Source organism: Heterodontus francisci, chromosome 2 (genome assembly GCF_036365525.1).
Source record: "Heterodontus francisci isolate sHetFra1 chromosome 2, sHetFra1.hap1, whole genome shotgun sequence".
In the NCBI taxonomy this organism is placed as follows: domain Eukaryota; kingdom Metazoa; phylum Chordata; class Chondrichthyes; order Heterodontiformes; family Heterodontidae; genus Heterodontus; species Heterodontus francisci.
Window position 1 is genome coordinate 216,101,149 of NC_090372.1, and position 12,449 is coordinate 216,113,597.

The following is a 12,449-nucleotide window of genomic DNA, read 5'->3' on the forward strand; positions in this document are numbered from 1 at the left end:
TTTAGCCCTCCTGACTCCTTGCTTAAGTTCCTTCCTACTGTCTTTATATTCCTCAAGGGATTCGTCTGTTCCTAGCCTTCCAGCCCTTACGAATGCTTCCTTTTTCTTTTTGACGAGGCTCACAATATCCCGCGTTATCCAAGGTTCCCAAAACTTGCCAAACTTATCCTTCTTCCTCACAGGAACATGCTGGTCCTGAATTCTAATCAACTGACATTTCAAAGACTCCCACATGTCAGATGTTGATTTACCCTCAAACAGTCGCCCCCAATCTAAATTCTTCAGTTCCTGCCTAATATTGTTATAATTAGCCTTCCCCCAATTTAGCACCTTCACCCGAGGACCACTCTTATCCTTATCCACAAGTACCTTAAAACTTATGGAATTATGGTCACTGTTCCCGAAATGCTCCCCTACTGAAACTTCGACCACCTGGCCGGGCTCATTCCCCAATACCAGGTCCAGTATGGCCCCATCCCTAGTTGGACTATCTACATATTGTTTCAAGAAGCCCTCCTGGATGCTCCTTACAAATTCTGCCCCATCTAAGCCCCTAGCAGTAAGTGAGTCCCAGTCAATATAGGGGAAGTTAAAATCACCCACCATTACAACCCTGTTACCTTTACATCTTTCCAAAATCTGTCTACATATCTGCTCCTCTACCTCCCGCTGGCTGTTGGGAAGCCTGTAGAAAACCCCCATCATCGTGACTGCACCCTTCCTATTCCTTCTGATCCCATAGGATCATAAGGTTTAGGTTAGCTATAGAAAAGGACAAGGAGCAATTCAGAGTTAAAATAATTAATTGGGGGAGGGACAATTTCAGTGGAGTGAGAATGGATCTGGTCCAAGTAAATTGAAATCAACTTGGTCGGTCAAGCTACAATTGAGCAATGGACTGCCTTTAAAATAGAGATGATTTGGGTGCAGTCGAGGTACATTCCCATGAGGGGAAAAGGTAGGCAAACAAAGGCAGTGCGAGAGATAGAGAGTAAGATGGAGCAGCAAAAGGGTGTACCTGTTTGATAACAAAATTCACCATGTCCAGTTGTTAGATTTATTAATGTGCACATGTTGAATAAGAACTTCTATTCTTTTTTGACAGCATATGTATGCCCGGATCTTATGCGTTTTGATACAAATGATCTCAATTTTCCACCTTTGCAACAATATCCACTTGGTGAGTCAGCAGAAATACTAATTTTAAACAGCATATTTGAGAATGAGTCCAACTGAAGGGTTATGCAGCGTGTTATGTTGTTCAGGCACTGCATATTTAAGACCTGGGTGCTATTTTTGTCCAACTGGTATAGCTGCCAGCAGTTCCTCATCCCACACTGAAATCATGGATGATACAAGTCGTCATCATTTTATTTTAATTTTCAGCCTGTGCGCATTACTGGCCAGGCTAGCAGTTATTGCTCATCCCTGGCTGCCCTAGTTGGCTTGTTGTTGTGACTGAATGGCTTGTTCTGCTACTTCAGAGAGCAGTTAAGCATCAATCATGTTGGTATGGACTTGAAATGACTTAGAAGCCAAAGTGGGTAAGAATGGCAGGTTTCCTTCCCTTTACAACATTAGTGAACCAGGGAATTTTACCACAGCTTCATACATACTTTTTGCGATACCAGCTTTTTACTTCCATTTTTTTGTTTAAAGTTAATCGAATTCTTAATCTGCTATGGGAGGATTTGAATGCCCGTTTTCTGGATTATGTCTCCAGCGACACCAATGCCCTGCACATTTAGCTCAAGACTTCTTTCAGGAATCCGTGCTTGATGGCCAAACTGGAGTGTAGGATTAACTATGGGTGATATGGAACCCTCACTGAGTAAATCATCGGAGTCCGCAAGCAACAGTGCCAATGTCTCAATAGGTCTGTTTGCATCCTGCAATATAGCCCAGAAAGAGTGTCCTGCGCAACTGTAGTTTGCTTTATGCTCAACCAGCCTAGCTCTATGATGGGCTGAACATATGGAGCCACCATTGAACGATGGCCTTCAGCATGATGAAGTAGATGACATTACATCATAGGGGATGGCGAGGGACCAGGAGCAATCCAAAACATGTCTGTAACCAGAGCTCTTCCACAGCAGCTCTGCAGGAGCTCTTCAGCTTAACAATCCCTACCCTACCCTTCCCATGCATTTCATGTCACACACCTCTCTCAGCCCTCCCAGCCTCAAGCAAGCTGCATCTGCCCAAAGAACAACATTAATTTTCATGTCAACTAACATTGCAGGGCCACCAACTGTTACAAGAGCACGCTGTACACCAAGATCTCATTAAAGTTTTTTTTTTCTTCACTCACACAAAGCCTACACCTCCATTTGAGGTCCTTAATCTTGACTTAAGTAATCTCTTAACTGCTTTAGTGCTGCTCTAGATATGCTGTCATCCCGAAAGATGGCAACATATTCCATTCCCTTTCAACGACTGCATTTTCCATTGGGTTTCAAGTCAGCAATCTTACTGCAGGAGAATAGAATATAGGATATCCATGTCCCAACTGAAGTGTCTACCCACTGAATGTCCCAGCTTTCCCCAGGCACAGGAGGTAGTTGAGTCCAAAGCCCATATAACTCTCGGATGAGAGTCCATGAGACGTATTATTACTTCCAGCTTCAGCACCCAATGAGGTGACTAAATACTCCATTGTTGACTGTCAAGAGTCAGTTCAATGTGTTAGAATTTTACACAAGTTGTTAATGGACTCCTCCACACTATCCAACATATTACAGAAGTTGCTAAAGTCCACATCTCTGTGCTGGCGCTCCAGCAAGTTTGGTCTTGTTCTCCTCTGCAAATGTAACTCCTTTATTCAAAAAGGAAGAGAGACAGAAAGCAGGAAACTACAGTTAGCTTAACACCTATATTAGGGAAAAATGTCACAAGCTATTATTAAAGATGTTATAGGAAGGAACTTATAAAGATTCAAGGTAATCAGGCAGAGGCAACATGGTTTTGTGAAAAGGAGATCATGTTTAACCAATTTATTGGAGTTCTTTGAGGAAATAATGTGCTGTGGATGAAGGGGAACCAGTGGATGTATTGTACTTAGATTTCCAGAAGGCATTTGATAAGGTGCCACATCACAGGTTATTTTGAAAAATAAAAGCTCATGGTGTAGGGGGTAACATATTGGCATGGATAGAAGATTGGCTAGCTAACAGGAAACAGAGTAGGCATAAATGGGCCATTTTCTGGTTGGCAAGATGTAATGAGTGGTGTGCCACAGGGATCAGTGCTGGGACCTCAACTTTTTACAATTTATATAAATGACTTGGATGAAGGGACCGAAGGTATGGTTGCTAAAATTGCTGATGACACAAAGATAGGTAGGAAAGTAAGTGATGGAACGCACAGTGGTGCAGTGGTTAGCACTGCAGCCTCACAGCTCCAGCGACCCGGGTTCAATTCTGGGTCCTGCCTGTGTGGAGTTTGCAAGTTCTCCCTGTGTCTGCGTGGGTTTTCTCCGGGTGCTCCGGTTTCCTCCCACAAGCCAAAAGACTTGCAGGTTGGTAGGTAAATTGGCCGTTATAAATTGTCCCTAGTATAGGTAGGTGGTAGGGAAATATGGGGACAGGTGGAGATGTGGTAGGAATATGGGATTAGTGCAGGATTAGTATAAATGGGTGGTTGATGGTCGGCACAGACTCGGTGGGCCGAAGGGCCTGTTTCAGTGCTGTATCTCTAAACTAAACTAAACTAAACATAAGGAGGCTGCAAAGGGATATAGATAGGTTAAGTGAGTGGTCAAAGATCTGGCAAATGGAGTTTAATGTGGAAAAATGTGAAATTGTCCATTTTGGCAGGAAGAATAAAAAAGAAGCGTATTATCTAAATGGTGAGAGATTGCACAGCTCTGAGATGCAGCGGGATTTGGGTGTCCTAGTGCATGAATCACAAAATGTTAGCATGCTGGCACTGCAAGTAATTCGGAAAGCTAATGAATATTATCATTTATTGTGAGGGGAATTGAATACAAAGTAGGGAAGTTATGCTTCAGTTATACAGAGCATTGGTGAGACCAATTAAAACTTAATTCCTCCTTAAGCGGAGGATTAAAATTTCTCCCCATAAATTTGCTAATATCACCCTGTAAAATGCGAGATAGATGTTTGAGTTTATACATGCAAATAGTTCTTGTTAAGGATATTGACAACACCTCTTGTAAGATAGAGTAAGTAAACTGTTGAAACTCCAATATTGTGTGAAATATGATTTGTGTTGTTTGTCATTCTACTGGGTGAGCAATATATTGGTGCTCCTGGTGTTGCTCTGCTACTTTGCCTGTTCTCATCAAATAACTTAGCTGTTTCCAAACATTGTTTATTGCATTACTCGGTTCAGCAACTGTGTGCAGAATTTTATCTTAACAGACCTGCATGCAGCAGGGAGACTGGTAATGCATCAGGAATCTGTTTGCTATGTCAGTGGGCTTTGCAGTGGCTCCTTAATTCATTAGCATCCCACTTCAAAGTTTCCCGACTAATCAGAGCGGGCGGACAGGATGATGTACCAAATCTGTCAAAGGAAGGATTTCTAGCAAAAAAGGACCCCAGGAGGGGTCAGAATGGCTGAATGCACATTGATTCCTGTGGCTTCAGTAACCACAGGAATGGAAAGGAGACCTGGGAAGGCTGCCTCCCCCCTGGTCTTGGACTCTTACCTGGAGGTCCTGCTGCTGGATCTGAGAAACTGAAGTGAGGTGATATTTGTCGAGAATCAGAGGAAGAAGCCAGCCTCTCAAACTAAACAGGCATGGATGGAAATGGCTGAGGAAGTGAGCAGCAGAAGTGTGGTTCCTCAAACCTGGATGCAAGGCGTTCTTTCCAGTGGACTAGGCGGGCACACATTGCCATTGACCATCAGGGTGACTGTTGCTGGAGAATCCCTTCCCTTCTGCTTCAGTTCTCTGCCTCTTCCTGCAGTTCTGAGCTCTCTTCTGAAAAGAGAGTTTTGAATGTGAGAAATGGATTGAATGGAGAGGAGAGAAAGACAACATTTGTGGAGGGCGACTGTGAGGTATGGATGTGAGATGGCGCAAAGATAAAGGTGCTTGTTGGCTGTTGAGATAGGTTGCGACGCTCAAGAGGTTCAAGGCCTTCAGGAGGGCATGAAAGGTGAATGGCATAACACTTTCAGGGATTTCACAGCATTCTCCTGCACAGCGCTGCTCAGACCAACACACCTTGCAGCTCTTCCAAAATTCTGGAAAGCTCCCAGCAGTCGCAAATGTAACATCTCTGTTCAAGAAAGCAGCAAGACAGAAAGTCAATGAGCCTAACATCTGTCAGAGGGAAAATGCTAGAATCCATTATTAAGTAGCAGGGCATTTTAAAAAATCATAATACAATCAGACAGAGTCAACATGGTTTTGTGAAGGGGAAATTTTGTTTGACTAATTTATTCGAATTCTTTGAGGAAGTAACAAGCAAGGTGGATAAGGGGGAAACAGTAGATGTGGTGTACTTGGATTTCCAAAAGGCATTCAATGAGGTGTCACATCAAAGGTTACTACATAAAATAAGTGCTTATGGTGTAGGGGGTAACATATTATCATGGAAAGAAGATTGGTTAGGTAACAGGAAGCAGACAGTAGGGATAAATGGATCTTTTTTGGGTTGGCAGGATTTGACTAGTGAAGTGCCACAGGGATCAGTGCTGGGACCTCAATTATCTACTATCTGTATCAATGACCTGGATGAAGGGATCGAATGTATGGTAGCTAAATTTTCTGATGACACAAAGATAAGTAGAAAAGTAAGCTGTCAAGAGGACATCATGAGTCTACAAAGGGATTTAGATAGTTTAAGTGAGTGGGCAGAAATTTGGCAGATGGAGTATAATGTGGGAAAATGTGAACTTGTCCACTTTGGCAGGAAGAATAGAAAAGCAGAATATTATTTGAATGGAGGGAGATTACAGAACTCTGGTGCAGAGGGATCTGGGTGTCCTGGTACATGAAGCACAAAAATTTAGTTTGCAGGTGCAGCTAGTGATTAGGAAGGGAAGTGGAATGTTGTCGTTTATTACAAGGGGAATAGAATATAAAAGTAGGGAAGTGTTGCTACAGTAGTACAGGGCCTTACTGAGACCACATCTATAGTACTGTGTACAGTTTTTCTCTCCTTACTTATGAAAGGATGTAATTGCATTGGAAGCAGTTCAGAGAAGGTTCAGTCGACTGATTCCTAGGATGAAGGAATTATTTTATGAGGAAAGGTTGAACAGGTTGGGCCTATACCCATTGAAGTTTAGAAGAATCAGAGGTGATCTTATTGAAACATTGAGTCATAGAGTTATACGGCACAGAAACAGGCCCTTCGGCCCATTGTGTCTGTGCCGGCCATCAAGCATCGAACTATTCTAATCCCATTTTCCTGCACTCGGCCCATAGCCTTGTATGCTATGGTGTTTCAAGTGCCCATCTAAATACGTCTTAAGTGTTGTGAGGGTTCCTGCCTCTACCACCCCTTCAGGCAGTTCTTTTCCAGATTCCAACCACCCTCTGAGTGAATTTTATTTCCTCAAGTCCCCTCTAAACCTCCTGCCCCGTACCTTAAATCTATGCCCCCTGATTATTGACACCTCCGCTAAGGGAAAAAGTTACTTCCTATCTAACCTATCATTGCCCCTCATAATTTTGTATACCTCAATCATGTCCCCCCTCAGCTTTCTCTGTTCTAAGGAAAAAAACCCTGGCCTTTTCAGTCTCTCTTCATTGCTGAAATGCTCCAGCCCAGGCAACATCCTGGTGAATCTCCTCTGCACCTTCTCCAGTGCAATCACATCCATAAAAGATCCTGAGGGGACTTGACATGGTGGATGCTGAGACGATGTTTCCCCTTGTGGGGGAATCTAGAACTATGAGACACAGCTTAAAAATTAAGGGTCTCCAATATAAGACTGAGATGAGGAGAATTTCTTTTCTCTCAGAGGGTTGTTAGTCTGTAGAATTCACTTCCTCAGAGAGCAGTGGAGGCTGGGCCATTGAATATATTCAAGGCTGAGTTAAATTTTTGATCAACAAGGGAGTCAAGGGTTATGCAGGGCAGACAGGAAAGTAGAGTTGAGGCCATAATCTGATGGAATGGTGGAGCAGGCTTGAGGGGCCGAAAAGCCTACTCCTGCTCCTAATTCTTGTGTTCTCATTCATCCCTCACCAGGGACCTCCACACATCCACATCTGAACAGTGAATACTCACATTCACCCTTATCTTTGTGCCATCTCACACCCGTGCCTCACAGTCACCTCCACGGATGTTGTCCTTCTCTCGACTCAATCCATTTCTCATAATCATAACTCTCTGCTTTTGCAGAAGAGAGTAGAATTCCATGGAGAGGCAGAGAATCAGAGGCAGGGGAATGTGGGAGGCCCTCCACTGATACCATCTTGATGGTATCTAGCAATTCGTGTCCACTGAGAAGGGGGTCTCGTTCCAGGAGCCTGCAACTATCAACAACAGCTTGCTGTGAAAGCCTGAGTCTTCGTGCCAAGGGAGCCTGTAGACCCTGTGTTTGGGGGTCTTACCTCCTCCCAGTTATATCTGTAAACCATCGGCTCTGTCTTGTGGAGCAGCATGTGGCTGAGGAGTAGGCAGCCAGCATTTATTGCCCATCCCTAATTGCCCTTGACAACTGAATAGCTTGCCAGGCCATTTCAGAGGGCAGTTGCTGTGGGTCTGGAGTCACACGTAAGCCAGACCAGGTAAAGACAGCAGATTTCCTTCCCTCAAGGGCATTAATGAACCAGATGAGATTTTACAACAGTCGATGGTGCTATTCTAGATTTTTTAAAATTAATTAATTGAATTTAAATTCCATCAGCTGCTGTGATGGGATTTGAACCTAGTCCCCAGGGCATTGGCCTGAGCCTCTTGATTACTAGTTAAGTGATATTACCACTATGCCATCGTCTCCTCCTATTGCAGTTGGTGTCTTGCTGCTCATCAGTGGTGCAAGGTGGAGCTGCATAGGCTGCTACCCAGCCACAGTCGAGGCTGACAGCTGGGAGGTGCAGATCAAGATGAGTGAAGTCCAAGACTTCCAAGAAGTTGTAAATCACCTGTCAAGCAATAAGAGCACACTCTCAGAAGAAGTGCTGTGAACAGCAGCCTTTCACACCCAGCTATGACTGCCTATTAGTCAGCTTCACTGTTTGAAGACTTCCCAGTCTGTCAGTTTCACTTAATAAGCACTCTCCCCACTGTGCTCTCCGCTGGTTGTCCCTGGTGCATTCTGCTTAGCTTGGAGAACCTGTGTGCTGGCTGTTAAAGCCGGAATACTGGATTAAATCCTCTGTTGATCACCTATTTCAGTATTGAAATTGCTTAGCCAACAGCTCCACAGGGGTTTCCTGCGTGCCTGCAAATTCCCCCAGGCTAAAACTGGAAGTGGGCGGGATCACGTCAGGTTCCTGAATCAACGCCACTGTTCAGGGCTTTAATGACCCCACCCCACCTCCCCTCAGCTGTTAATTTTCTGCTCTGTGAGTTGGCAAACATGTGAAAGAGTTAGAGGATTGAATAAGCTTGATAAAAATTTTGAGAATTGAACTGTCAAAATATCTACCAGACTAACAGCTGTGACCCATAGTGTTTTCTAACTGGTGACCATAAAACCAGATAAATGTTTACAACTTTTACAGAATCAAGCCTCATTTCATATCCCAATGTAAGTCTATTTATTTAGCACTATTGTACTTATGCCCATTGATGAGGACATTTGCCATGTCCAGTTGTTCAATTTATTATAGTGCAAATGTTGAATGAGAACTTCTCTTTTGACAGACCAAGCAAATGTCGGCCCGAATCTGGTACGAGTTGATCCAAACGACCCGATAGCAAACCTCCATTTTCCGCCTGGACAACTAGATCAACTGCGTGAGTCAGCAATAGTACAATGTTTAACAGGATGTTTCAGAATGGGCATTGAGTTCAACTGAAGAGTCATGCAGCATGTCACGGAGCTCAGGCACTGCAATATGCATGACATTACTAAGACCCCTGATACCAATTTTTGCCGACCCACGTTACTGTCAGCAGCTCCTGTTCCCACCCACAAATGCTACAAGTCGGAAGGTTGTAAATTTTTATTAGTTTGCGGAATGTGGGCATCACTGGCAAGGCTGGCATTTATTCATTTAGAAGTAAATTTATTAATTCAGCACTATTTTACTTGTGCCTGTTTATTATAACAACATTCAGCATGTCCAGTTGTTAGATTTATTAACATGCCAGTGTGGAATGAAAATTTCTATTCTTGTCTTTTTACAGCGGCAAGATATGTGGGTCCGAATTTGGTACCTGTTGATCCAAATGACCCAATAGCAAATCTCCATTTTCCCTCAAGACCACGAGATCCACTGAGTGAGTCAGCAATAGTAATAATAATAATGGCAATAATGTTCACAGGATGCTTCAAAATGGGCAGTGAGTTCAACTGAAGGGTTATGCAGCATATCGCTGTGCTCTGGCACTGCCGTGTGCATGACATTATTACGTTTTCAGGGGTTAGAAATTGGTCCATGCTATTTTTTAGACAATGAAGTCGTGATTTGCAACCTTCACACCCCTGTTATCATTGAGGTAGCCAGCGCGAAGATTTGTTGCTGTCTCCTGGTTTATGCGAGTGCAGCATTGGTCCAAGTGGGACCCGCGCTGCTAGTTGCCTAAGCATTCACCAAGGGGCCAAGCAGAGTTCATGAGGAATAGTGCAGACAGCCTGCTCCTCTTAAAGTCAGTCTGTCCCTGTTACAGGGAAATGACACTGAATCACAGGAGGCTGCTGCTAGATGATAATCCTGCAATTTTGAAGCAGGAAATGGAACACCAGGACAGAGAGTGACCTTTGACAGGAGCTTCCAAACCTGTGACCTCTACCACCTAGAAGGACAAGGGCAGCAGTTGCATGGGAACGCCACCACCTGCAAGTTCCCCTCCAAGCCAAAGCTACTGAGTATCATCACCTCATTCCATGACAATATGAAAGGCACAATTCAGCATAGCGGTGCCTCATCAGACCCCTTTCCTTTCCTGAGTGGCGTGAAACAGGGCTGTGGTCTCGCACCTACACTGTTTGGGATCTTCTTCTCCCTGCTGCTCTCACATGCATTCAAGTCTTCAGAAGAAGGACATTTCCTCCACGCAAGATCAGATGGCAGGTTGTTCAACCTTGCCCGTCTAAGAGAGAAGACCAAAGTACAGAAAGTCCTCATCAGGGAACTCCTCTTTGCTGACGATACTGCATTAACATCCCACACAGAAGAGTGTCTGCAGAGACTCATCAACAGGCTGCCTGCAACGAATTTGGCCTAACCATCAGCCTCAAGAAAATGAACATCATGGGCCAGGACGTCAGAAATGCTGCATCCATTAATATCAGCGACCACGCTCTGGAACTGGTTCAAGAGTTCACCTACCTAGGCTCAACCATCACCAGTAACTTGTCTGTCGATGCAGAAATCAACAAGCGCATGGGAAAGGCGTCTGCTGCTATGTCCAGACTGGCCAAGAGGGTGTGGGAAAATGTCGCACTGACACGGAACACAAAAGTCCAAGTGTTTCAAGCCTGTGTCCTCAGTACCTTGCTCTACAGCAGCGAGGCCTGGACAACGTACATCAGCCAAGAGTGACATCGCAACTCATTCCACCTTCGCTTCCTCCAAAGAATCTTTGGCGTCAGGTGGCAGGACTGTATCTCCAACGCAGAAGTCCTCGAGGCAGCCAACATCCCCAGCATATACACCATACAGAGCCAGCGGCCATGTGAGCCGCATGGAAGATGGCAGGATCCCCAAAGATGCATTGTACAGCGAGCTCGCCTCTGGTATCAGACCCACTGGCCGTCCATGTCTCCACTTTAAAGACGTCTGCAAATGTGACATAAAATCCTGTGACATTGACCACAAGTCATGGGAGTCAGTTGCCAGTGATCGCCCGAGCTGGCGGACAGCCATTAAGGCGGGGCTAAAGAGTGGCAAGTCGAAGAGACTTAGCAGTTGGCAGGAAAAAAGACAGAAGTGCAAGGAGAGAGCCAACTGTGTAACAGCCACGACAACCATTTTTATCTGCAGCGCTTGTGGAAGAGTCTGTCACTCTAGAACTGGCCTTTATAGCCACTCCAGGCACTGCTCCACAAACCATTGACCACCTCTAGGCGCTTACCCATTGTCTCTCGAGACAAGGAGGCCACAGAAGCCAGCGCGAAGATTTGTTGCTGTCTCCTTGTTTACGTGATTGTAGCATTGGTCCAAGTGGGACCCGTACTGCTAGTTGCCTGAGGAATGGTGCAGACAGCCTGCTCCTCTTAAAGCCAGTCTATCCCTGTTACAGGGAAGTGACACTGAATCACAGAAGGCTGCTGCTTGATGATATTCCTGCAATTCTGAAGCAGGAAATGGAACACCAGGACTGAGAGTGAACTTCGACAGGAGCTTCCAAACCTGTGACCTCTACCATCTAGAAGGACAAGGGCAGCAGTTGCATGGGAACACCACCACCTGCAAGTTTCCCTTCAAGCCACACACCATCCTCACTTGGAAATATATCATTCTTCCTTTGTCGTCACTGAGTCAAAATCTTGGATCTCACTGTCTAACAGCACTTTGAGTGTACCTACACCACACAGCCTGCAGTGGTTCAAGAAGGTGGCTCACCACCTTTTCCTCAAGGGGAATTGGGGTGGACTGTGAATGCATTGTTGCCAGTGATGCACACATCCAATGAATGAATAACAAAAGGTTTATGGATGCAGTGTTGGAGGCCTTAGCCATGGAGGTGGAGAGAAGGAGAAATGCCATGTTTCTGTCAGAATCCCTCAGAAGGGATTGGCATCAAGTGACCAGGGAGGTCAATTCATGGAACTCCAGCAGAAAATGCTGGAAATACACCACAAGTCAGGCATCATCAGTGGAGAGAAAAGCAAAGTTAAGGATTCAGGTCAATGACCTTTCATCAGAACTGGCAAAGCTTAGAAATTTAGAATGTTCTAGCTTCCCACCTCAACTCCCTTCCCTCACAACAACCTTACCCTTTCTGATTTTCTGCTTTGAGAGACCCAGGAACTGCCTTCTCCCTAGCCACAGCAGCCCTTGGAGGAGGAGAAAGATTAACAGCAAAGCACAGCACTTACAAAGAGGCCCCGTCACTTGATCTGACACTCGCAACCAACAGCTTAAATAGAGGTACTGCAAGTATTGAGATAGCATCATCATGTGCTGAGTAACTGGGCACAAGTGGGCTGTAACCAGGCCAGGGTGAAAGATATAAAAACAGAAAGTGCTGGAATTACTCAGCAGGTCTGGTAGCATCTGCGGAGAGAGAAGCAAAGTTAACGATTCAGGTCAGTGTCCTTTCATCAGAACTGGCAAAGCTTAGAAATTTAATAGTTTTGAAGCAAGTAAGGTAGGGGTGGGGGGAAAGAGAACAAAAGGGCAGGTGTGT